This window comes from Ambystoma mexicanum, chromosome 6p (assembly GCF_040938575.1).
Source record: "Ambystoma mexicanum isolate Mex_15411 chromosome 6p, UKY_AmexF1_1, whole genome shotgun sequence".
NCBI classification, from domain to species: domain Eukaryota; kingdom Metazoa; phylum Chordata; class Amphibia; order Caudata; family Ambystomatidae; genus Ambystoma; species Ambystoma mexicanum.
The window spans coordinates 370,339,940-370,366,173 of NC_090935.1; positions in this window are offsets into that span (position 1 = coordinate 370,339,940).

Consider the following 26,234-nt stretch of genomic DNA (forward strand, 5'->3'; position numbering starts at 1 on the left):
GATGAATGGCATTAATATATACCTGGATGGCACCATTTTGGTCCAAGGCCCTCAGGCCAATCTTCTCTTTGATAGAGGCTTCATGCGCCTCATCAATGTCCTTCCTTCTCCTGCTGTCCCCTCTCTTCCCTCCACGGCTTCCTTGCCTCATCCTGCTGTTTCCTCTTTGGCTACCTTGCCCTCTCCTCCTTCCTCTTCGGTCCCCACTCAGGCTACTTCTACACCTCTGCAGGGTGTACCTCTGATTTGTACCCATCCCCGGAAGTCCTTCAAGGATGGCAACCTTCTCCATATTGCCACCCCAAACTCTTGCTCAGCTGTCAAACACTCCTCTGACATCTGCCGCCTCCTTGAAGAACTTGACCTAGATGTCCTCAGTCTCACAAAGACATGGTTCACGGCCAGCTCCATCACAAGCTTTGACACTCTCGTCCCCAACGGCTACAAGATCCTCTCTGTGCCCAGGTCCAACCGCTTCCCATGCCACCTCTACTCCCTGCTCCTCCTCTGGCCCTTCTTCGGCCACCTCTCCTCCCTCCTCCCTCCTCATCCTCCTCCTCCTCTGCCTTTCCCCTGTTCTCCCCAGACAAGGTTTCTAGACCCGTCCGATCTATGCAAGTTTCGTCAAAACAGGTACACCCCTGTTCATCTAAAACCATCACGGACCATATTGACACCTTGGCCCCTGCTCTGGCTGACTTCTGCAACCACTCCTTCGCCACTGGGGTCTTTCCTTCCCCCCTGAAGAACTCCCTTGTGCACCCTCTTCTTAAGAAACCCTCTGCCGACCCGTCTTACCCGGCTGACTATCACCCAATCTCCATCACTCCTTTCCTGGTAAACTCCTGGAAAAGCTGGCCATCTGACACTGAACCTGTTGGTTGTCTCCATGACCATCAGTCTGTTTTCAGAGCTGCCAGAAGCACGGAAACTGCTCTCCTGAACATCCGTGAAGACCTGCTCTCCAACCTCGATTTCAACACCCCCTGTGTCCTCATCTTACTTGATCTCTCTTCTGCCTTTGACACGGTCAACCATGCCATCCTGCTCAACCGTCTCTGTGATAACCTGGGTATCACCGAGTAGGCCCTGGCTTGGCTGACCTCTTTCCTCGCCAATCGACCCTCCCAGATCCAATTTGGATCCTTCCCTCTCCTCTAGCTCTACCCTCTGGTGTTCTCCAGGGGTCTAACCTCTCTCCCTGGCTGTTGAACTAATACCTGCCATTTCTTGCCAACGGCATTGCCACTCTCTGCCCCAACCAACTCATTTTCAGGCTTCCCTCTGCCACTTCTCCTCTCATCTCTGACTGTCTGCTATCCCGGAGTGGTGTGCCGGTAATGATCTCTGCCTTAATGCCAGTAAGACTCAGATTTTCTGCATCGGCACACCTGCTCCCTCCTTTCCTGTCACTCTTGGCCGGTCTCTCTTGGCCCTCCTCCTACTCCCACCTGTGAGGCTGAAAACCTCTGGATCATCTTCGACTCCACACTCTCCTTCTCTCCTCACATCTCGGACGTCTCCAAGAAGTCACACTACTAGGTACACCTCCTCAGAGGGATTCTTCCTTTCCTCTCCTTGCCCCAGAAGCTCACTTTCCCCAGAGCTTTGGTTCTCTCTAGGATGGACTACTGCAACAGCCTCTTTCTAAATCTGCATGCTTCTACTCTCCGCCCTCTGCAACTCATCCAGAACAGGACTGCCAGACTTGTCCTTGGCCTCAAGCCCAGGGATCGCATGTCTCCAAGACTGAAATCTCTGCGCTGGCTCCCAGTGGCTGCGAGTATCAAGTTCAAAACCCTCTGCATTGTCCACAAGCCTTCTGGAACCTGTGGCCTCAATACCTCCAACTCTCTTCCTAAATATCTAGCTTCTCGAGCTCTTTGCTCATCAGCCTCCAACTCCCTTAGGGTCAGTCAAGCGGGGACCTCCCTCTGGAACAGCCTCCCTGCCTCCCTGAAACTTGAGGAGAACCATCTCCGGTTCCGGAAGCTCCTCAAAACCTTCCTCTTTGCTTCTGCTTTCTCTCCTCCTTTCCCTAGCTGAACTCCTGGCTGAAACTGAAACTGCACTGGTCACCCAGCCACCATCTGATCTCAGGCCCAGGACCCCTCCCACCACGAGTTGCACCCTTGCACTGCCTCCATGGCAACCCCCGCACTTGGGGACTGTATTCTGTATCCCTACAGTCCCCTACCAGCACTTTACACCTGATGTCTGCACGTACCCTTGCATTTGCCACCAGCTGGCCGCACTTTTTACGTATTGCTTATTTATTCTATTTAATTTGTTTACTGTCGATCCCATGTACTGCACTGCCCCCTGCTCTTCCCCTCTGCACTTTCCCCTTCCCCTGCACTTGCGTGATCTCAATGTCACCTGGCCTAGTAAGATCATTGTCTCTGTCCTCCCTCTGTTCCCCCTCCCTTGCCTCATCACGCCTTGAAACACTTGTGTATAGGCGCGTTATAAATGCCATATCATATAGAGTGTGTAACCAATATGCATTCCATGTTATGGGTATCTGTGCATGCGACACAAAGAATGAGACAGCTCTGCCTGAAACTGACAGGAACGCAGTGTGGTGTGCTGAAAGGCTTGGTGCTTGCCCCAATCCACGTTATGGGTGTCTGGGTGGAAGTGAATGGCATGAATGCACTGTGAGCCTGATAGGCTGCATGCATGAATTAATGAATTAATTCCCTTCTGACCGATTGGCTGACTGAGCTTGGCTCAGAAGTGTGAATGAGGGACAGATCTGTATATTTGGGGACCGCTCACTTAACAAAATTGATCAGACGCAGAAGTTGAAACTTGAAGCTGCTTATGCTTGAAGCCCAGCTAGAGCTACTGCTCACCGTCAATGAAATCCGAAAGCTGTCTTGTCTGATCCAAGAGAGGACCCGTTTAGGAGACATCTCCCCGAGCTACGAGGGAACATTGTGCAAAAGCCGATCATCAAGGCACCCTGGAAGTCAGTCCCAAAAAGCTGTTGACCGGAGACGCGGTCTGCCGTGAAACATTGAAGTAAAGCACCAGGACATCGAGGCTGTAGACGTCCATCCCCGCTGACTGGGGTTTGCAGGATTTCCGTGACTGCTGGAAGCCCGTTGAGTCATATTGCCCAGAAGCAGGGACCGCAGGATGCCGTGCTGCTAGACGACCTGAGCCTCAACGCTCTACCATTGACTAAGAACATTTAAAACAAAGGGACCCCTTGCCATCACCGTTGATTGCTTTGTCCCGCCAGAGAAAGTCAAGGTCGCCGACGAGCAAGGAGAATCCGCCAGTGTGTTTCCCGCCACCTGAAGTCAATAAAGACGCAGACGGGTGAAGATCCAGTCGTGGTTGAGTCCTGATCGACGACCCCTTCGCCGACACCCGATGCCCCCTGCTGGACCTACGCTCATCACAGAGTCTTCTTTGCGGCCCGAACTGTCATCGAGGTGCACCACCTGCCTTGTCTACGCAGGACGTCCACGAGCACTGAGAAATTCGAAGCTGCTGCGACGACGATGGTGTTCACATTTTCTTCACGGAATCTTGGCTCCTGTTTTAAAGGGAGTCCACTCACAAGGAACCAGTCAACAAGCCACCAAAGAAAATATGCTAAATTCAGGTACATTGGGTAGTGGGACATTTTTTAACAGGAAACAAGACTCTTTAAGCATAAATGGACTGGGCTTAATACACTTTATTACAGTTTGCCCAGGTGGGGGAATCCTCACACAGAACTGTTTTAGTAGCTAAAGTACTATTCTGCCACTGTCTAACCCAACCTGCCTTCCTTCCTTCCTATGCTGAAGGACATTACTGTTTGATTTGTATGCCATTAGAAACTGTCAGCAGTTAGCGCATTTTAAAGGAGCCAATAATTCAGTGAGGTACAACATAGACATATATATTTGCCATATTAGGTATGCCAAAATACAAAGTGTGTTATTAATTGTGTATATATATTGAACCTTATTTTTATATAAAGAACTGTATTAGCACATAACCGTGTGTGGACATTCCTTTGTAGAGGGTTTTGGGTTAACACTGTACTTAAGACCCAGCCTGCATCACCTCCTGGGAGCTTAAGCCTTTGTTGCTCGTCCATTCTACAATATAGAGAAACTTGGCTGGGGTGCTCTGTGCTTCTACTCTGACATATAGAGGGCAAGAGTACAGATAACCCCCCCTCCAGTCTTTATAGTATGTCACGGTTGTTCCCGATGCATTGGCCAAGCCAATAACTTCCCTGCCTTATCACCTTTCTCGTGAATCCGTACATCTCGCCGGCTTCTCTCAAAGTTCGATAGCGAAGTCAGAGCCTTTACGATGAGTGGCCAGTGCACGAGCCAGCTCTCCCCCCCTCCCCACAACACCTGCCAGGTCCCTCACTAAATATGCCACCTCCCCTTCGGTCCTCTTCAAATCTTCCTGCCGTTACCTCCTGATCCCCGTTACATTGGATATGCAGAGCCCCCTAATCGTTGTTTGTAATGCCTCCCACAGCGACCCGCTGTCTCCACCGACCCCTCGTTGAGCTTAAATAAAATGTAAATAAAGTACTCCATCTTCTACCGCAACACCCCCTTGAATCGTCATCCTCTAAGGCCGCAGCCTTCAAGCGCCATAACCTTCTCAGGGGCCTCTGCCATGACTCCTGCAACTGCATTACCAAGGGGGAATGGTCCGACAGGGTATGCCCCAAGTACTCTGTTCCGTCAAAGGAGTAGAAGTCCTCCATTCCGACAAATATGTAATCGAGGCAGGAATGAGAGCCATGTACCCCCGAAAAGTAGGAATATCTTTGTTTCTGTCCATGTGTCTCACGCCATAACTCCAAGTCGAAGCCATCAACCACCTTTCTCAGTTCTGCTGCCACCTGATGCTTATGCAACCCTGACGTCCCAGTGCTGTCTAATTCCAAGTCCAACAGACTGTTAAAATCCCCCCACCCCATATAAACAAGCCCTCCCTGTACCCAACCACAAGCTCCATCACTGCAGGGAAATAATCTTTGTCGACAATATTCGGCGTGTACAAATTCACTAGACCCATAGCTCTCCCCTCCAGCCTTCTGTGAGCACCACTGTCCTCCGAATTTCATCTGTCAGGACCTTCTCTACCTTAAAAGGGACCCGTGAGGCCACCCAAATCAACACCCATGTGGCCTGGGACGAATAGGACGTTCCCACTACCCCCTCCCCCACTGTCTCCGGAGTGCTTCCAAATCTTAACGAACCATGTGGGTTTCCTGAAGTAATGCTACGTGAACCTGTTTCTTTTAAGGAACCCACCCATTCGCTGACCCACTTGAGACGCTTTTCCATCCCTTGTACATTCCACATCCCAAACTTCAGGCCCTCAACCCCATTGTGATGGAGGCATGGTATCACAAGAAGACACTGATACAAGAGCTGCAAATTTCAAAAGCTTAATTGATGTTTTACAAGGGGTTGGAAAACTATCTTGCCCTATAACTAAGATGGGAGTATTATCGATCATCAAACGAAAAGGAAATACAGTCCTAGTCAGTCCTTAGTCAAAATAAAATGGCACATACTAATAAACCTAATGCCTGCCTTCTTTCTAATACAATAAATGTATGAAGGGAATGTGTAATGCAAAAAGGAAAGGTGTTCAAAAGAAATGGCATTATGGCTGAGTAAACTCCCTTCCCCCTGTTTTGTAGCAAAGGGTAAGGTGGCATACTTCCACATTGCGACACACGCTGGCTTCAGACACACTTGGCCTTCCACGAAAAGTCACTAATTTATCCACTGGACCTCTTTGCTTTCTCTCACTCCAGCCCAGGTCACCCTTTAGCTCATCATACAGTTCAAAAAAGTTTGTTTCCTTCTGGTTACCACAATTCAGTATAGGTTTCCCTCCGCTGGGCTCAAACATTTCAATCACAATCTGTGGGGGCCCTCTGTCGGGCTCACGCCTCCTTTTACTTTCCTTCCGCAGTCAAAGACTTTAGAAGCTGCAAGGCTCTTGCCTCGGCATGACCATTTCAACCACCTTTCCTCAAATGTTACTTTTTCTCTCCTACACCAAAGCCTCTTGGTAAAAGTAGTTTCGACCACAGTACCTATTTCAAAGTTCAAAGATATCTCTCACATCACCTAACAGTTCCAAGGCAGTTCTCACATCTAGGTTTCCCTCTGGCAGGATCAAACCTAAAAACAGTTAAAATCTTTCTCTTCCTGACGCTTCTACGGCATCAGAGATTTCACAGAGACTCAATTTGGCAATCTTTTCGGCAGACCACTCTGTTACTCTATCTTTAATTTACAGTTCTTTAGAATACTTTGCTTTCTCTCACATCTTATCGGCCATGCGCAACCTTCATTCGTCAGATACTGTTGCCGTCAAGTTTCATTTACCACAAACCAGACTTTCGTTGCCCTCATCAACTCACTTGCGTCTTTCGCAGCTTTGATCCTGAAATCAAGGTTGATATCACAACTGCCGCTGCACCACCCCAACTCTGCTGTTCACCCGGGAGGGTGGCTGGTATCCTTGAAATACAAAAGAGGTTTGTCTCTTCTCTCCAGCAAGGCTTCCTTGCGCAAACCTCAAGGCCCTTCAGAGGCAACGATCTCTTGCTGGGGTGACCAAGGTTTCTCCGTACCTCTGTTCCGTCGCTCTGCTAATACTGGTTCGTCACCGCCCTGGAAGAACTGCTCCATATCGTGCATCGCCATGCTCTGTGTGTCTCAGTGTTCCACCTTTTAACCATGTGGGGATATGTCCAATGTACTGCATGGGTGGTACTCCTTTCAGACTCAGATCTCCTCTTCCTCAGCTCAGTGTTTGTGTAGAAAAGGGGGTGGGGGCTGGGAAGTTGATATATCCAATAAAATAGGATGGGACAGGGGTATTTGTAAAGGGGGGATACTATGTCTCGCCATTGGGCATTCCACCCGACTCTCCCAGGGCCCCTCACCCAGGCGATCCTCCCACACTGGTCCATTCCCAGGGTCTGGATCCAAAAGGCGATGGCCGTGCCCTGGCCTGCTGAGTAAGGGATCGGCGTGGTTTGGGCAGTGAAACGCACTCCGGTTTTTCACTCCATGTAGAGCCCACCTTACATGTCTCCCCCACTCTCCACCCTTTCCCCAAAAAGGGTCACTTGCCAGTGTAACCCGTATTGCCATCAGATCGACTACTGTACCCCCAACTCCTCCTGTGGCTACTCTCAACAACCACCCCAGGACCCCAGACAACAATCTGAAGGACCTCTGAACATGTTCCCCCATTTCCTGCAACTCCCCCTCCATTACTCCCCTCTCCCCTTCCCCCATCTCTCCCCCCCTCATCTCCCACATCCCCTCTCCTGTCTGATCCTATAGTAGTCCCTTCCACCTTCCCTTCCCCTCCAGTGAATAGGGAACCATAAGTTCATGACCTCATCGCACTCGACCCCTGCACGCATGAACAAAGGTAAGTCACGTCAGCGACCCGCTGCCACTTGCCACTGCTACCTTTTCCAAACTTTCCCTCCCCCAGCCTGGGCCCTCGTTCAGCTTGCCACCCCCCCCATAATAAGCCACCCTCAGTTGCCCATCTGTGGGGCTCTTCCAGACACCCCCCCCCCCCAAACTCTGTTCTGGGTGCTGCCCCGTGGACTCCAGCCAAGCGCTGTAAAGAACCACGACTTGCCCTCTGCCAGAAGCTTCAACTTGGCTGGATAGATCATCATATTTTATGTTCAATTTCCTGAGGCGCTGTCGCACCCGGTCAAAGGTCCTGCGCTGCCTCTGTACCTCCAGAGTGAAGTCCGGGAAGATTTTTATCTTCGAGCTACCCACCTCATAGTAGCCAACCTTCCGGAACTCTTGCAGGATATCGTCCCTGGGCCTGAAGTTAAGAATATTCACCATTACTTGTAGTGGGCCTCCCGGGGGAGGGGCCCCGGCAGGCACCCTAGGCACCCTTTCCACTGTGAAAAGCTTTGAGAGCCCCTTCACCTTCAACTTCTCCAGAAGCAAACTCTCCACAAACAGCTGCACATATGGACCCTCCTCTCTATCCGGTATGCCCACCAAGCATATGCTACACCTCGGGGAGCGACCCTCCACCCGAGTTTCCAGGGTCTGAGTCACTCCCACTAAACCTGGCACATGGTTTATCAGTCATTGCAGATCATCTTCCACCGAACGTACTCTGTTCTACCTCCCTCATTCTCTTGCGCACCTTACAGAGGTCTGCCCGCACAAAGGACACATCTACTCGAACCGCCTTGATGCTCCCTTCCAGCGAAGAACTGATTGCCTGAATTGCCTCCATCAATGCGTCCAAGGTGACGCCTCCCAAACTCCCCTTCTGTATCCCCTCACATTCCTGTGACTCTGCCTCTGACATCGGGTGCTTGTGTTTGGGGTGCTTGGGGTGCTTGTGTTTGGGGTCTGTGTACTTGTCCTCTTGGTATTAAGCATGTTATAAATAACCAATCATATCATATGAAGCCCATCTTTTGTTGCAATGTCGCTCTCCTGGGCGGACCCAAGCTGCTCCAGCCACCAAAAGGAGGAGCCAATCGCCACCTCGACGAGGTCTTCACTGCACCTGGCTCTGTGCCCCCCGCCACATCCTCAATTCTAACTGCAAATTACATGCCTCTCTTGCCGCCTGATATTTCTGTTTTCTGGACTAGTTGCAATCAAGATCCCAGAGGGTAGGTCACTGTTATACCTTTCTTTTCCTTCCAGTGCTGTGGCCCTACTTGTCACTTCCTGCTTTCCAGCTGCTTCCCACAACCTTTCTGAACCTTGCCACTGCCCCCCCGGGCGTCCTACTGGCAACTTATTGCTCCCACATCTCAACAGCTGGCAGCCACCCCTCCGTGGCAACTCAGGGGTCTCTGCAGACTCTTCCCTCTTCTGCCTGCGTTGCTGGGGGACGGTTAGGGAACTTCCTTTCTGACAGCCCTGTGCCTGGCACCAGTCAGTCTATTTGCTGCTGAAACCCTTTCTCATGGAGTGAGCGCTCCAACACCCGTTCCACATGCAACCAGCACACACTGTGACAGTACCCACCTACAGGTGTAAAGATATCCTTTTGCCGGCAGACCACTCGCCATTGCCGCTCCATTCTGGCCGTCACAGTCTTACTACGACTTCACTTCCTCACCGGCGGCTCCCCAGCACTGCTTCTGCACCGGGCTCGGCTGCCCGATCAGCACCACGAGCCTCTGAACTGCATAGGGGGATCGGGCTTCCCATCAGCAGCCTGCGGCGTCCTTACATGGCTGATCCTCCGTTCCAGACCCCACAACAGGTGCCCCACAAGGAGCAGGTAATTGCCAAGCCCACCGGCAGGCCATCTTGTTTTAGCGCCAACCACTGCAGGACTCGCCACCACAAAGAGAAAAAAAAAAAGTCAGCTCCAGTAGTGAGATGCAGTCCTCAGCGCATTCCTAAGGGGGCCCCAGGCACTCCTCATTTACCGATCAGTCTGTCTGCAGGCCGTCACTTTCACTCTGCATTTTTTGCAGAGTCTTTGCGGGCAGCTATGGGAGCTCTGGGAGATCACCTCCTCATGGTAAGCCCACTGACCACTCCCCCGCCCCCCTGTAACACTTCTTTTGATACTGCTGAGCTGTCCATCTAGTGTCTACTGCGAAAGTTACCACCGCCTCTTACGCCGTAATGTTGTGGGGTGTTGTCTCCACTCCCACTCTGGACTGCTTGAATAGATGTGTGGTACTATCTTTGCCACCAGCCTGTATGTCCGCTTGTTTTGAGCCAGCTATGACCAGGCACCAGCCTGTGACAAAGCTTTCATTTAAACTTTTGTCTGCTCCATTTTCTTAGCTACACAAAGTACTTCTTCTAACAATGGGTCTGTCCTAGACCAGGATCTATTCCTCACCTTATTGATTCTGCATTCCAACATGAACCGATTGTGGGACTGTTCCTCCAATTGGGGCCAATATTGCATGTTTTCGCCAAACCTCAGCAGTAATATATTGTTCTGCCGTCTCACCCTTCTTGACTTCGTTTACCAAACTGATATTGTTCCAGAATCATGCTAGTCTTTTTCTCTTAGTGCTTGTTGGGGAGAATTCGCTGTAAGGCTAACTTCCCAAACCTAGTGAGTCCCCCAGCAGCTTTGCTGGATTTTGGGGTTTATTTTTTTCTCTCCTGCTAAGAGTGAGACTCTTAGTCCCACTCTTAGATATGATTTGAGGTGTTCCTTTAACTTTCCATGTGTTTTATGGGCTATGGGGTCCTTTGCTCCATAGGGTCTCATGTGTTTTTGATGTGGGTTACACAGCACCCTCCGTGCCGTAACCCAGGGGTGTCGTAGTGACCCCCCCAACAGACTCCATACCCTGGGACTGACTACTGTCTCCCAGGGCATGTAAAGTCATCATTGGCTTTACTAGTCCCAAATTATGAACAGAAACCAGTACAAACCATCATATTGTGGAAGTACTGGTCGGGGCAATTCGATTGCCCCGGGGTCTGTGATTCGAGGGGGCACGTCTCCGTCCCCCCTGATCGAGTTTTGGCTGGTGGCAGTGGATACTACTCTTTATATTAGACCGCGAATATATCTCTATGGGATTTTCCCATTGTTCGAGGCTACCAACTTTAATGATTTAATTCTTATAGCCTCGAACATACCGCCGGTTTATTTATTTAATATTAATTCACTGGTTGGTATTTTTTGCAAGAACTCGATTCTAAAATGGCATTTGTGTTCTCTTCTGTGACTCCAACCCAAGTCGAGCCCTTTGTTCCACTTTTTGGCGGGCTTCTCCACAGAAGCCTCCAAAAGTGGTGCCACTCTGTCTGGGTACCACAGGGGGTGTGGGAGGGGGTTTGGGCACCCTGGAGTGAGTTACTTTGGTAACTCAAGTCGCACTCTTGTGTGATTGGCCCAAGTGGTGAGCCGGCCGGCTCACCACTTAGCATGTTTGACTGACAGCTAGGCTGAGTGAATGGGGGTGTGCTGCATAAAAGCAGGGCTTTGGGGACTGGAACTTCAGAAGTCGCCACAGGACCTAAGAATCCGAGGAGGGAGAAGCTGAGCCGACCTGCAACAACGACACCACCGGTGGGGGCCTGCTGAACAGTCTCACCACTTTTCCCCAACGACAGAGGAGATCTCCAGTCCGGAACATCTCGTGGCCGCCTTGCCCGTGCCAAGCACCCCGGCAACCGGAATACCACGGTTTACCACTACCGCGAAGAGAAGGGTAGTGCCTTTTAACCGGAGAACTCCGCGGCTGGTTTCTTCCCTGGCAGTGCAACGACCTTCATCTTTCCTCCACGGCGAGACCTCTTCTTCCTCTGGACGAAACACCGACTTGCACTTGCTGCCAGGACAACTGCCCCCGCTGGAGCTTTATTCACACTTAAGGTACTGTGTCCCGCCTGGCTTCCCTTGCGACAGAGCGTTCGGGGTGACAGTAAAGCCTCAACTTTCTAACCTGGACTAGCCTGGGACAAACTAGCTAACTGTTCCTGATTTTCTCATCCTTTTTGTGCGAACTATCTACAAAGACTCTTTGGGCATAACCTCACTGTGTGAACCTGGACCCCTTCTGCTTGCTCTCTCCAAGAGTGGGCCTTGCAATTGACTTCCTTGCTCTCCAGTAGAACTCTGCTTATCCTGCCTTACTGTGGTTCTTTGTAAAAGTATTGAAACTTGTGTGTTTCCTTAACTCTGCCTTTTTCCCTCCCTTTCTTTACAACTTATTAGAGTGTCATCTTATGTTAAGCGTTCACCTCGGTCTGAAAATAAGTGGTGTTTCTCACTAAGACTTGTCTAATAAGTGAATAGGGTTGTATATATATGATAGTGACTGTGTGCTGAAATTACTTACCTCGTGTTTGCTAGTGTAAATCCCAAGTGTGTTTTTAAATAAATAATTATATACTTTTACACCAAAGCTCTGGTCACTGTCTGTTTGTGCTACTGTGTCTCTTTACCTATTGTGTATACTATGCATACTGCCCAACTCTTCTTGAGGGAAGTCTGACTGCTCAGCCACAGCTACCAAGTGAATCTGTGTGGTGCGGACTGCTAGCAAGTGGGTTTACTGCCAAACACCTGTAGTCTTAATTATTTTGCAGTGGCCCCTAAGGGAACTGCACAGGTTTCTGCCTAACAGTGCTTATATATTTTTCTTATACTTTTATCATATTCATTGAGACTCAGCCTCCACCCTCTGTAAGCTCGGGTAGATTTTCATATTATCCTGAGGCAACGCAATAGGGACTTTCTCCTGTCGATGCTATAATTGGCCCCATTTACTATTGAGGCATAGAGCTCAAACTGCTTCTTTTACCTGTCCCAAGGTATGGGAGGATTGCCTGGCTGTGCCAGGAATGCTATGTGTGAGCTAATGTTCTGCATGTTTATGCAGCAAAGATTTGGTTGATTCGCAGCCCTGGTTGTTGTTACAGGCTACTCTGATTACATATATTGGTTGCACTTATTTCTGTATGGTTGTCTAGCTTTCTGAAGTGACCTGGATGGGGTTCTACCACCAAACAGCACGCAGGAACCAGGTAAGGTACTTGTAGTTTACTGGGCCTAGTTGTACAGGTAAGCTTATAAGTACAAAGGAAGAATTAACACTGGCCCATCCACCCAGCTCACGCTATCTCCAACTGACACCTTGGAACCTCTAAACTTAATGCTCCACACCAACATTCCACCACTAGAGATTCCACAGCGCCAATACTTTACCCCAGCACATTATGACACTTCTCCCCCGTTAGTTAGCCCAACCACAAGGACAGAACACTGAACATAAACTGAGTCAAAAGCAATACACTACTGCAAGGCACAAACTCGAACACAGTTCCTGAAAGCACAAACTGCACCCAACAACCTGCAAGCTAGCCTACATCTACAGCACAAAAACAAACGAAGGAGTGTCACCCCCATTACGTTGCACAAACCTGACGTGAATTCATTGGTACACAAATATGCCAGATCAATGTCGTTGTTAGAGAGCAATAGTCCAAATTAAACTGATCAATAAAGTCATCAGTCCAAGTGCTTTGTGCAAAGGTTTATGGTGGAATAAAGAACAGAACTGCCTTTATGTCTGGCATATTCGTGTACCAATGAATTCACGTCAGGGTTGCGCAACGTAATAGGGGTGACACTCCTTTGTTTTAGTCTAAATTTAGTAGCTCTGAGGTAACTACTAGTCCCTCCAACGTGCAGCAGCCCTCTTTTCTCTTTGATTTCCTTACCGATTAAGTGCTAATTGCATTTCCTGTATTACCACTTTTGCAGTCCAATGTTAAGCTCACCTGGTTCCCACAGGGGCGTCGATCGGACCCGGACAGCTGCGGTCTCCAACAACATGATGCGTAGTGAAGAGATGACAGTCTGGACTGGCCCGCCTAATCTTGTCTGCTGGACTCGTAGAAGTATTCTCCTGCAAGTGGAGAAAGGGATTTAACCACCCGTGGACTTTAGTGATGGCCCCCCAACAGTTCTCGTTCTCCCCACTAATCACCTCCGATATTCCCTTTTGGTAACCTTACCTTATGTTTTTAAATGATGAGCTCGCCATCCTGCATGGCATGCAGGGGCGCGTAGATACCAGTTACTTCACTGCGTTGAAGGTACTGGAGGAGTTCCGGAGGAATATTGACTCCAGTTTCTATAAAGTTCAAAGAGTTCAATATGTCCGATGTTCACTCTTGTTCCATTCCCTCGTTAGGTTGCAGCTGGGTCCAAAAGAATATTGCCTGGAGGCAACTGATGGCGTTCAGGTAAGAGTCTGTATTACTAAACACTGTCCGGTAAAAGTTGCATGAGTTTAACTTGCTGTTTGCTCTCCCTTTATAGGTGCAGCATAGGATGATGCGGCGAATTAAAGAATAACAACTCCGGTGGTAAAGCAGTTAAGCCTATGGTGGCAAAGAGATTGTCCTTGTTGGTTTTCTCGGCTCAACTTGTTATTCCTTTTGTTTTCCTCCCAGGTGCTGGGTTTCGACGAAGAAAATGATGGAGGCAGCGCCAAGTCGAAAGATGCGTTGGACTGGTGAGTATAACGCGGCGCTGCTGCTGGCGAAGAGACGCGTGCTGAAATAATGTCCTTTTCCAGGCTCGGAGATGTGCTGGGTCCGGAATCAGGTAAGGAATCAAATAATGTCTGTGATCTAACCTCTTCTCCTTTCTTTGCCTTTTGTCTAGGAGCTCCGGATTCGAGGTGGGCGTGGCAGAAGACTGGATGCTGACTTGCAGACACGTTGAGCGTTACGCTGCTGGATGCAGAATAACGCAAAGCATGGTCTGCTGTTCGGGCGTGGTTTAAATAGCCTGCAAAGTAGTCCCAGGTAAGAAGTTCCCCAAAACCACACCCGAGTGAAAAATAGTCCCTTTAATAAAATAGTCCCATCCAGGCCTCACGTTGGCTTGGACTCATTTGCAGCATGGTCTGCATAAGGTAAGTAAAGTCTATGAGCATGGCGCCTATGGCGCCAGGACTGAATCCCAACAGCCCCCAGCCGGGGCTGTTGGGGTTTTAATGAGTATCTGGATGCCTGCTCCCGGGGCTGAAGGACTCGATCCGGATGTCCGGGGGTAGGCATCATGACATCCCAGCACCGCACGGCATACCTCAATCCAGTCCCCCAGTACATCTACAGCACACAATACATAGCCACAAGCAACAATAGCAACCAACTCTGGAAACACCCTGAACTACCTTCGTAGCTAGACTGCCCCAAGACAATAGAACCAACTAAAGAGGCACCCTGAACTACCCCCAGGCATACTGGAAACATAGCGCAGCCCCTGCATTCAACAACCCACACAAGCCTACGTCCATGGCACACAATTTCACTGTCAAATGCACCATGCACTGCACTACCAGCAGAATGTACAACCAGAATCTTGAAAACAATCTGCATCCAGGCACTTGCACATCAACATACACCTACAACACACCAATGCACAACAAACAACTGCACAAGAAAAGCGCAATGCACCGCAACTACAGAAGCGCCCCCTGAACTGCCATCGTCGCCAAAGCACCCCAGTGACAGAGAAAGGTGATGTCCACTGACACCCACCGCCTCAACTGTAACCAACCCTAAACCGCAGTCAACCCACAACTATAACCAACAGCTAAAACCAACCGCACAAACTTCAAAGCGCAGTCAACCTCAATTCCACAACTCCCTTACTGACAACAACACATGCACCTCACCTGGCACCCTGCAATGGCCAACAGCCATAAACACACTGCATCAATACCATGCACCTAACATAGCCCTTATTGGAATCAACACCGACCTACAGGCCCCTGTAGAAAACAATACCCTCCTGCCATGCACCTCACGTAACCTACAGCCACACACAATTGCCACCAACAGTTGACCAACTCCAAGAATACCATGCACCTCACAGAACCCCATACCAAACCGCAACCGCTACCAACAGTCAACCGGTACCATGCACCACATTACCAAACCACAAATGTAACCAACAGTTGAACAATACCAAAAGTACCATGCATCTCATGCATGTACTTCAAGCACCCTACACATCCCTATACCAAATGCCCCTACTGTAACCAACAGTCAACCGGTACCATGCACCACACACAGCCCTATACCAAATGCCACAACTGTAACCAACAGTAAACCGGTACCATGCACCTCACACGGCCCTATAACAAAAAATCAACATCACCCTGACTGACAGCAACCAACCGTCAAATTCCTGGCTGTAACCAACAGCCCCTAAACCTGCTGTAACCAACAGCAACCAACCAACTGTAACCAACAGCCAAACCCTGGTAGTAACCAACAGCCCCAATGCACCAAACACACAACCACACATGCAAGATACACACGCCAGTATACTGGAGGATACGAATTGAAGATATATTGAATCAACAGCTGAATGAAGTGGAGGGCAGCCCCCCTCCCACTTAAACCTAAGCGGAGAAATTCATATGGACTAATGTGGTTTTGTAATTATGTGAAAATGGTATTCATAATGTTAGTATATACAAGTAGTCAAAAAGCATCATATTTATAAAGGTTGAAAATATCATTACCATGATGTAGTAAGGTGGCAAGGCACAGAATGGACAATACGATTTTCTGTATATAGACAGAAAGTCACCCTGACTAAATGCCTTTAATGAAAATGTATGTAACTGAAAATGTGGCTAAAATTAGAAGAAATTAAGTAGTGCTCAAAGTGTGTAAAATGAGGTAATTTTAAAGTTGAGACATTCGAGGACACCATGCTTTCAGAAACTTGACGGATGAGCAGAACCTAGACTCTTAATTAGGCCCTGTCTGGAACCTTATCTGAAGAATCCAGCTGCACCAACTATAAATTGAACGGAACACCGGAGGAAAAGTCAGACATGCATGCTAGAGCGTATTTCATTCTGAAGGGTTAGTTCAAATAAAATTAATTGCCCAGTGAGCTAATGCTAACGATGAAGTTGTCTAAGACTGCAGGAAAAGTGGGGGGCAGAAGGCTCCCTCACATTTTGCTATAAAAATGAGCTCTGTGTAATGCTGGGGGTGGTTGAGGCTGGGAGCTCGACCACGGCACTAGGGCTGCTCTGTGTCAGCAGTGGCATGAAATAAACCTCTATGAACAGTCTCTTTGCCAAATCTTTGAGTTGTCCTTATTGAACTGTGTTGGAGTATGTGAATCCTGCACCCCAACCTCCTTGAGGTGCAACTATCTTGTCGTACAGGTACTAGAGGGTGAGCACTGACCTATGAGCCCGTCAATGGAATCACCACCCTCCTGTACACAAGCACCATTGACTGTAACCAGCACCAACAATCACACACTCCCAACACCTCCATCCACCAGGCAAAACCATTACAAACAACACAAACAAACAAATAATGCAGGAACACCTTAGGACTATTGCAGTATCCTAACCATCCCACCTGCATGCCCAAAATGCCCACCTATAAACAAACACTGTTAACATGAAGCAAAATAAAACATTTGTCTCACTTGATCAAATATATTCTCTCCACCCAGATGTCCACTAGCACCTGCAGAGATGAAACCCTGACAGTGCCAGGTAAATGAATGATATGCCAGGTAAGTACACGTATGAGTTGAACCAAACACAAGTGCCCCACCAAATACCCCAGCACCCTCAAGTCCAGATCCCCCGGAAAAGGAAAAAACATGTTAAAGCAAAGAAACAGTGCAACATAACCTCATAACAAACATAATGAACATCATTGGGGAACCCAGGCCACCACATGTACACTCACACTCAGGCTACCACCCTAAACAACATCCACCCATCTCCACCACATTACGTCAACCCCCAACAGAAGAACTACCCAGAGACCACAACACAACAACAAAATCGCTGGCCCCCCAACACCTACCTGTGTCAGTCTTCAGACAAAGTGAGGGCCTTCATCTGCACATAGAAATCCCAAAGACCCGTTTCCAGGTCCCTAACGTTTTTGCCAAACCACTGCACCCCTCATTCACAAAACTACTCTCCAAACGCCCCACCCACTGCGCAGATGGAAATCGCAATTGCCTCTGAAACGGAACACCCTTTTTCCCATGCTCCGGACCGCCATCCGCAGATTCACCATCCAACAAACTCAAGTGTTTGCTCCTCGTACCAGCTGGACCCTTAACATGCTTTGACATGACCAGAGGCACTGCCGTAACAGCGGCAGGCTCTGCCGTGACTGCGCCTGCCGCCATGACAGTGACTACTCCCCCTTCTGATTACTTTTGCAAGCCCAGCTGAGGACGCTCCTGCCGCCTGCTCCCATCCCAGACACAACCAAATGGAAAACGCATCTGGTTTCTCCTTGATAGCTCCCAGCGCAGTGGTTACTCCACCATCCTCATGTACCCTGCCTAACAAATCCGGAACTAGAACGCTGCGTTCCCCAACGTCCTCAGAACACATGCTGCACTCCAAACCAGTGTTGCGCTCCATCTGAATTCAATGGAACGACGCAGACGTCATTATGGTTGCCGGCCCCTAACAGCAACAACCTCTGTCCCTCAAATGTACACCACACAACACAAGGTCTTGCCGTGCCCCCTAGCCTCAGGACATACTGCTTTTTGCACCACCCGGCATAGAAACCCCAAAAGGATGCTGCTGCACCGCCAATAAAACAGCAGGGAATCCTGTTGTGGTGTCACTCGGCCCCAAGGCTCCTGCGAGGCTACCTCTGGCACCACTCGACCACCAGAACTTCACTGAGGCTACCTCTGCCTCCCTGCCTACACTGACACTGTGTCCCTGAACTGTCCGGTCCCTGAACAATGTACTGAGGACAGCAGAGGAACCTGTTGCTTCGCCCCCTGCCCACAGCTGCACCAGCTCCAGCCGTGCCTTCGGGCACAGGACTCCCCCTCGGGGGCTTACGTCCGCACTGCTGTCTGCCAGACAACCTCTGGCGCTGCTCAAAGCACTGTTGCTACTCCGGCAAAGGACTGCCATGCCCCAGGAACCAAGGACACTCTCCTCCTGAGCACCCTTCTGCCCAGTTGACTGCCTGAAGACACCTCCTCACACTACCTGGCCTGCGAGGTACCCTGAGCAGTGTAGCTGGTGAATGGGAACCTTTGGGGGCCGTGTCTTCTGCCTGCCGCTCCCCCACAGCAGCTCCTGGTACTGGCAAAAAGATCCTTGTCGGCAGCGACAGGACCTGGATGGGGTTCTACCACTGGACAGCACGCAGGAACCAGTTAAGTTACTTGTAGTTTATTGGGCCCAGTTGCACAGGTAAGCTTATAAGAACAAAGGAAGAATTAACACTGGCCCGTCCACCCAGCTCACTATCTCAAACTGACACCTTGGAACCTCTACACTCAAAGCTCCATACAACATTCGACCACTAGAGATTCCACAGCACCAATACTTTACCCATGCACATTATGACATTTTCCCTGCATTAACTGAAGTTCCAGAGTTTTGTTCATTGTTACTTCTTGCCTAATTTATTTATTTTCACCTCTCCTTTATCTAACTTTATTATTTTTTATTTCAGAGGAAGAGAACCAGCAGGTGGGGCTGCATGTTTCCTAGCGTGCGCTTTTGTGTGTCAGCTCAGGGCGCATGTACCTCAGCACATCTACCGTTTCACTTTCCAAACAGTACACAGCTCCTCTGCTCGTGGTGGTCCTCCTTGCGCTCGCCTGCCTCACACTGAGGCCCCCCCCACAGCACGGCTGCCCAGCCCTACCTTGTCCTATGGCCACCCACTGAGCTTGCCGTGGTCCTGGAAAGGAAGGAACTTGCATAATGCGGTGGTCACGACAGAGCTCCTTCCTCGTCACTACCTTGAAGTGGCATGTGGATACACAAAAAGGTATGTTTTCTATATTTTATTTACTTTGAATCTAATTGCGCTAAGCATATATAAAGGAGCTCCGCTCCAGTCTACCTGCTTCATCAGACGCCACACACTTAGCAGCAGCGTTCGGCAGGCCTCCAGATAAGGTGCGTACTAGGCCTTTTTACGCATGAAAATCTTGCAAATACGACAGCTTTTTTATTTTCCTGAGTACATTTACACACAGGTTTAGAGCAGAGGGCAGTGCAAATGTCAGGTTACTTGATAGAAACCAGAAAGCTTCTTTTGATTTTTATCTAAATGGATGTAATTGCAAGCCACCTCAGAAACAGAATGTATTTCTCTGAAGCCGGCTAGGTTTTTGTGATTTCAACATTCAAATATATACAGGAGAGATCAAATGGCCAGGCCTTAGAGAAATAATAAAAGGTGTATTCTGTCACAATGCAGAAAGCTGCGGTACGCTAAGGATTTCCATACAGTTTGTGCATGCGTCGCTGGATGTCACATACATTTTACTCTCTTGCAAAAGAGAAAAGTCATTTTTACTCTCTTAAAATCACATTTACTCTCAAAGTTTAAAAACAGGGAGTAAAATACTCCCACCTCAAAATCTTATCTGGAGCACTGGCGTTCGGTTCGCGAGAACTGAATGTCATGCTCATAAACTACAACAGGCCGCCGGTAGGGCAGTTAACTCATCCCAAGAGGGAAGCCAAATCGCTCTTAAAATAAGTAATGAGAGAGCAGCCAGGCTTAACTTCAGGGAGGCTAACCACGCTGACACAAAGGTACAATTAGTCCACACACTTTTCTAGAGGAAATACACCACACTGTTATACTGAAAAATATCCCCTTTTTGGAATATATATATATATATATATATATATATATATATATATATATATATATATATATGCATCAGAAATACATATACACACACACGAGATCAATAAGTACTTTAGTACACAAAACACACAGAATAAAATACAGAGTGTACTACAAAAACATTAAATTGCCAAACGCATTACAAATCTCAGGGGGTGGCAGGGTGGGGGGGGCTTGATGAGCTGAGAAGGGAACAAGACATTAAAAACACACAGTTAAAATACTTACAGGATTTCAATGTCAACACTAACAAAGTGACAGAAATTCTAGAACCCTAGGGCATTATATTTGGAACACATCACAGTAAAAGAATGGCGCACTATGGCGGGATGGAGGGCATTTCTAAAACATGGCCAGAGGCCACGTGAAACAAGGGACATTTAAACTGAGAGTACGAAGGTATTACACTTCAGTGACAAATATAAATAATGTTACCAGAGAAGTGAAATGCATACTGTTAAAAATACATGGCGCTGTGGCGACAAGGGAACCCTGGCACACCTAGTGGTACTGCCCAAAGACGAGGATTTTCTGGAAGGAAATCCTTTACAAAATGAAGGCAATTGTCCTGATAGCTGCAAGTGGAACTGTCGACTTATGCTGGGAAAGCTCGAGAGTGAACTGTGCTCCAAGAACCCATCTTACCCCGTGCTCAAAACGTGGAGATGGGAGATCCAAGCTACCGCATCCCGTCATATTATTTGTGATATTTGTTAACACTTTTTTCTTTTCTTGAAAAGCGTCCCACACCCTTTTTGTATTAGTTGTAAGGTTTGGCAATAGTTTTAGTCTAGGCCCTTTTTATTTGACACAAGGCCACAAGGACTGCCTTATTTTCATTTGATGGTCGACGCTTGCTCCCATCTTAGATTTAGGTTTAGTTTAGGCATTTTTCCAATCTGAATACAGTTTAATAAATACCCTTTAACTGTGATCACTTGTGCACCACCATGGGCTCCTTACAGTGGAATAGCCCAAGTTAATGATTTCTAGCATAAGATGATGTAGGTAAATCGGTCTCTAGCAGTGAGGTTTGCTACTCAGACCTTACTTTCAGAATTATCCATTCTGAAAAGTATAGCACAAACATGTAACTGTGGTGTGCCTGTTTATTGACAACTCTGCATCTGTCTTGTAGTTAGGCAACATGGCAGTAACAACGTTACATACACATTGATGCCAAAAGCCTGATGGAACCCAAAGTTCCAGCAGCCAGGGACTGTCATGAACTATGGGCAGCTCTGATCTAAAAATCCTAATGTTGTGCTCCCAGAGACTGGTGGCAGATTATTAAAATCTTATTAACCATGTCAAATTTTGACATGGTGGCCTCAGTTTTCCCACTTCGATCTGTTGATGAGCCAACTTCAAAACACTTTGAGCTGCGAAAAGCACCGAAAGCAGCCTTTGCACTCACCACTTTAATCCACTTTGGAGCCGGTGACTAAATATATCGCCTGCGTCTCAACCATTTGAGCCGATCACAAATGAAGAAACTTATCACATCGTTGGAAATTTACCACCAACTCAACCTATTTGAGACACTGACTCAACCATTACCTGTCTTTTTTACAGGACTGCATCGCATTGCTAGACAGTCTGGTGCCAACTCGACTGCCACAATCCATTGCAAAAACTGACTTGAAACATATCAACACCAACTCACCCCATTGTAAATCAACTAGAAGCCATGCTTGACACTTTTGAGATCCAAGAACAAGCCTATAAGATATTTGAAATGTTTGTCGACCCTGGCCTGCATTCAAGAGCCATACTGACTATTAAGACCCCCCACTCCCTAGTTTTTTTTAAAAGACACCTTCAGTGAACTTGACTTTGCTAATGAAATCATAGCCTGTAACCTCCGTCTTAAGACCCAAAGTGCCCCCTTTCTCTATAAAGCTTGCATAGTCTGTGTATGATCTTAAAGGTGTAGGATTTAGTGTTTATGATTAGTGATTTTGCCTTTTTACTTCAATTAAAGTCTCATATTTATATAGAGCCTTGGTTGGACAATCCATTATTTTGGCCAATACGTTTGCTGTTTTGGATGCTTTTCTGCTACCTCACTTCCCTCCTGAAGAGTATAGACGCCCCACATTACACAAGAGGCGAAGGAGGTATAGCTGTCTGGCTATTCCCCTTCCACCTTTATGAGTGGGATCAATGCTGATTTCATAGGAGTTTGGGGGCAGGAGTAGTTTTTTTGTATTCACTTCTCATCCCTGTACTCTTGCAAAGCAGTAGCCGTTTCATCACAAATGACAATGGGCAATTTTTGTGTATGGCGAAAAGGCAGGCAAGTCCCCATTCTACCCCACACGTGTGGATTTGGCAGCAAGCAAGCAAAGGAAGGACTAGAAAAAAAACACAATGAAGAGCTTTGGAAGCAGGTTGGGCAACCACGAGCCCCATAATAAGATGCATCACACAGGAAAAAAGCCATTCAAAACTAATAGGAAAATGTGGTTGGACCTACTTGTGAATGTTATAGACCATCGACCCTGGGGACCCCTGTAGGAACGAGAATAACCCACTACTCCAGGGCCAGAGGTACTTACTCACAGCAATGGTTCCTGAAACGTCTGCTTCCGCAGAGCTTTGAAACTCGGTTGTGGTCTCAAGACCCTCCCAGACTATGGCAGCGACCAGCACCAAAGCTGGACGACCACAGGAATAAAGCAGGAAGCTGTTGGTAAAATAGCCTGGAGGTGGTCCCAAACAGAAGAAATGAATGAGCACACAAGTTGAGCCTGAAGGTCGACAGAGGAGCCCTAGATGGGAAGACCAGCAGCCACGAACCCCAATCAGATCAGACCATGACACAGGGTTAAGCCAGTATGGCTAAACCTTGTCCTAAATATACAGTAACAGTGGAAAAGGCGGGAAATCCTCCAGCGGGTTAAGTAGACCTGCTTCTTCTAAAAATTGCAGAATTGCGGGTTCTCCCCCTTATTATACGCACATACCAGGGCTGGCCTGACCTAGCCCAACAATCACTTTTGTGCGTGACAAGATCTCCTCACACGGGTAAGAGTATACAAGCTCTTTATTGCATGGACCCCACAGGCACCACCTCCCTCGCTGCTAGCGGCACTCCCCTGACTTTGTGTACCTTGGGAACTGCACCCCTCTTCAAGACAATGCGATGGGTAAAGCCTCTGAGCTTACCAAGAGTGTCCGAAAATAACTCCGGAAACTCACTCATGAGCACTTTTGGGGTAACTATGTCGCTCTGCCCCGCTCCCTCCCCAACACTGAGAACCGGCACTTCCTCACCAGGATGAATCTGCATTTTTAGAGCTGCCTGCTCTTCCCAACACACTAGTGCCCTTTGAAGCCACATACAGTTTACCCAAAGTTTGCATCCCCTTGAAGGAAAAATTGGACCAATTGTATCCTAGGAGATCAATGGGACTCTGCCCATATGCACATGGTTTGATGTCCGGAGCCAACCAAGTTGAAACCTGTTTACCCAATACTTCCTGATATACTTCAGGAGCCACCAGTGTGTAAGGTGACCCTGAATCCACCAGCATATCCACAGGATGCTGATCCACCAATACCGACACCCAGGGACCCTTCCAACCTACTTTCCTCCACGTGCATTATCACACCCTGACCAGATCCAACTCCTGATGCACCTTCTAGCAACATGGTGGAATCTTCTGGAGCCACATTAGCCACCACCTGCCCCTTACACAGACGCTTACATTTCCTACATTCGACATTGCAAGCAGGACAGGCCTTAGAATCAGCCGCATGACTGGACCAGCCACAATTTTTGCACCCATCCTTGCTCTGGAACAGCCGGCCAACGCACGCGTGGAACCGGGGTCCACACAAAGCCTCGTCGCCAATGACAAGATCTCCTCACACGGGTAAGAGTATACAAGCTCTTTATTGCATGGACCCCACAGGCACCACCTCCTCCTCCAGCGTCCCTGATCAACAGGCCGCTGTGGAATGTTGACTCCTGAACCGGCATCAACATTCCACAGGCGCCCGTGCACATTACAACAGTGCGCTAAAAACAAAAGGCTAGGTGCCCAGCAAACCTGGCTGGCCCCCAAATTTAACACTCAACCCAGACCACCCCCACATGATGTGATGTGATATGCTATGCCTAGGGTCAGGTACCCTGTGACACCAATTCCAACCACTACAAAGGATGCATAGCTGGGCTTACAAAGAGCCAATTTCTGCACAAAAAATGATTTAGTCCCGTCGCAAGCTTCTTCTGAACAAAACAGCTGAGAGTAGGACTTCAAGAAAATACACTGATAACCTAATGGCCACCAAGAAGGAACATTGGATACCAATGCAGCAAATTGGCTTTCTCCCATGGTGATGTTAAAACTAAATTGCAGCTGCTAATGTAGGGTGATATACTCACCTTAGGGCACAAAAGGGGTGCTTACGAAGCACACTTGGGCCTGGGAACCTTATGGAAGACCCAAGATCACATATGCTTAATGAATGAAAAAGGGTTAGGGTGGCGGGGGACTTCAGTAAAGGTTCCACTGACCACCAATAATAGGCCAGGGATCGAAAAAGGAGAAAGGGCATTAAAGTCTAGAACTGGGAAGACTGAATACAACCCCAGAGAGAATTATCTCTTGCAAGAGAGCCACACCCGTGGTTAAATGGGATTTATCACATGTGGAACAGGCAGGTGATAGGTAGAAGGAAGGCAACCAGGGTGTCTCCAAGGCTGTAAAAATAAGCAGTGAAAACATGTACTAACCAAATCAAGGGAACCACTGCCCTCTGCTCTAAACCTGTGTGTCAGGGGAGGAGCTGCAAGAGCAATCTGGGGGTAATAAACCAAAGGAGCCTTCAATTCCAGAGGGATAGCAGTTCAGTGAAATGTACACAAGCAATGTCCAAGACAAGGGTCTGGTGCAAAGGCAAATTCATATCTCCTCCAGGAGGTAGTGAAGAATAAGGATTCACTGGCAGAGTCTTAAGGTACTGTGGCAAGACAAGAATACTGGAAGAGAACTTGAAGGGGTGAAGTACTACAATGCATTGTCACTGTTCCAAAAGGCAATACATTTCCGCAAGTAGCTTCAAGCAGATACAGCATGAAGGAAACATTTTCTTTAGCAAAGGTAGAGCTGCATTTCACAATGAAGCGGCTTATATCGGCATATGTATAATTGGGGTAGATACAAAGCAGGGAGAAAGCCAACATAGATGCCATTTAAAACCTTGACGCTTCTCTATGAATCTTCTGATGCCCTCGAGACTAGAGCACAGGCAGGCTGCCTCAAAGGTTGAATGAAGTGTTAATGTAAAGGGAAAAATATTGCTTTCGGTAATTAGTATAAATTGAAATACTGACCAATCACAGTGTTAAGAAGGAGAGTTTTGTCCAGAGTATCACCAAACGACTGTAGTGTTGCCTGAATATGATAAAATGTGACTTCAATAATTGACTCGTCATCATTTATGTTCTCTTTTAATTGTAGGTCATTCCGGGAAATACGTTGAAACAGTTGAGCATGAAACCGGATTGCTTGCTGATGCAAGAAGCGCCAAAGAAAACATAGCCTGCAATACAGAAATAGTGACCAGACAATTAAAGAAATTTGAGCAACACAAAGAGGACCTGTATCTAAAATAATTTCAATTACAATTTCTTTGAACACAATTCTTAATGTGCAAATAGATCAAAGTATGAGCAGTGGATTTTACCAGCAAGTGGTCTGCCTATCTAAAATCGATGTGCACAAGGTGTAAGAGAGGACTTTTTCTGAGATCTTAACCTTTTCCAGAGGTTTCAGAGAAATGCAACTCCTTTTTATTTCAAATCACACAAACCTTATCTTAACAAAAATCACTGTCCTGTAACTGCTATTCCTCACTCCCTTTCATAAAGGTACATCAATGCCACTTCTAATCTTTGAACTATTTGCCTCTATTTGAGCACTTAAAGCATAGCTTCATAGCGGTTAGAAATACTCAGTGTTCGCATTGTAAGGATTGCTTTGATTAAATAATACAGCTTACAGGACAGAATGCAGACATAGGAGA